The sequence below is a fragment of the Cynara cardunculus genome (assembly GCF_001531365.2).
Source record: "Cynara cardunculus var. scolymus isolate 2C chromosome LG 16, CcrdV1, whole genome shotgun sequence".
NCBI classification, from domain to species: domain Eukaryota; kingdom Viridiplantae; phylum Streptophyta; class Magnoliopsida; order Asterales; family Asteraceae; genus Cynara; species Cynara cardunculus.
This window is the reverse complement of record NC_037543.1, coordinates 16,319,783-16,321,947: the sequence shown is the minus strand read 5'-3', so window position 1 is coordinate 16,321,947 and position 2,165 is coordinate 16,319,783.

Genomic DNA, 2,165 nt, shown 5'->3' with positions numbered 1-2,165 from the left:
ATGAGATGTTTATTTTGTATTTGATTGGTGCAGTTAGTTACACGAATTCAGTTATGAGATGAAATCGGATAAGGATGAAATTGTTTAGGGATGAACGGGTTTAAGAGTTTTAAGAGTTTAAGAGTTTTTAAGAGTTTAAGAGTTTTAGCCAAATGCTTTATAATATAGTATAGATAGTGTGACTTCGAAGTGAATGATGTGGGCTTACACCAAAATTGACCGAGGTTTGTGTTTGCCTCAAGGATTACTTGGATAGCTGCAACCGAGTATAACACATCCAAAAAATCACTCGATAATGAACTTCCCTACAATGATGACGAAATGGCATAGAATGAGGAGCCAATATACCAAGCCTCTATCGAAGGGTGAAAATCTAGTTCCGACAGATTTTTCTTATGATAAATCCAATATACAAACTATGAAATGATTTTTAGTAGATGCCCACAAGAATTAGAGGTTTCAAACGGGTTTTTTTAATGTATTTTATGATTTTTAACTGGTTATCAAAGTTTACATATTTTATATTTATATTCATATAGTTGGGTTCCAGTAAGAACGAAAGTTATGAATCAATCTTAATTGAAAAGAAGCACTAGATCAATTCTCTTTCAACACTAATTCATGGGTTGTTTTTGAACTAAACGTGATTATGGGTCCAAATCCCTTCTTACACCTGTCACCTTAACTCAGATCATAACGCATCGACTTTACTGGTTATGTTTTCCAGTCATCATGGGATACACAACATCAATTACTCGGGTTTGTCCTAGAATAAATACTTGTTATTTAAATGAAAATCATAAGTTTATTATCAACATAGCCTCCACTCACTCCATGATCTAAATCAATAACATCAATTCGTTTGTAACCATTATTGGCCTCGAACTGCCTCTCTTGTTCCACTTATGCAACGAGGCCAGCACAACCTGCCCCAGCACCTAAAGATATTCTACGATCACCAAACAAGTAGTAAATGACGTACCAAATGCTACTGTCGTCCCTTGGTCTACCACACTAGATTTCTCGTTCCGATCTCTTGGCTCATTCAGGCGGGCACTCTTAAGCTCCGACTTGGTCTCTATAGAAGAAGCATTTGACGTTTCGGTAGTAGACGTTTGTCCTTGTCTTGACATAGTTGGCTTATTACTGATTAACCGTGGAGGGCAAACAAGATTGACCAGAACATTCAGTGGAAGAAGATCATTACCAAGTATGAGAATGTTAACGGGAGAAAAAACCTCAAGCATGGTTCCAAGAATATGTATCAAGTAGTTAATATATACAACAATTCAGATAAGAAGTAATAACCATTTGATGATATATATGCATTTATAGTTTGAAAATTGTTACAAGAAAATCATGTTTATATGAAGATACAGTTGAAATCAAAACGAGGATTCACTACCCAACACTTGAATTTGAATCATGTAAGCATAGGTCACAATTAACGCAGATAAACTTGCGTTAACTTTTAATAATCTCTAAGGCATCTAAACTATACTGGTACTTTTGATCTTTGGAGCCAAACTCAAACCAATCAGGCACCACCCTTGTGGTTTAAAATTTATCTATAATCATATTATGTATAATGGTTATTCAAGTTCCTCGATTAATGTGAGTAAAATTCATATTTGGTTGCATTAATCGATAATTTTACAATATTTGTTACATTATCTAATATCATTTGGCGTGATACGAGATATAAGATATTCGTAATAATATTACAAATACGATATATGGAATGCAAGAATTAACCACTAAATCTAAATAATTCAAAAGCTTTTTAGATTTGTTACTATTTATTTTAATATGATAAATACATTAGTGGTTTGTTTTTTAATTACATAATATAATGTAAGTATTCAGTAATTTTTTAAAATGTCATTTTTGTTCATTTTACATTAACCAAATTGATTTATCAGTTAGTTTTTGTCAAACATGAGTTGTTTATCAACTTGGAATTTGTAATTTCTTTTTGTAAAGAAATTAACAAAATAGTTTTTGGTAGCAGCATGGTACCAACTTATTTAATTATTTATTGGTTTTTTATATATTAAATATTGAAATTTGTAATCTTTAACTATTTTGTTTTTAACATTTGATTGCTTACAAGTTTTAGGTGGCGTTTGTTTTTTAAGAGGTGCTGAAGTCTGAAGTCTGAATTC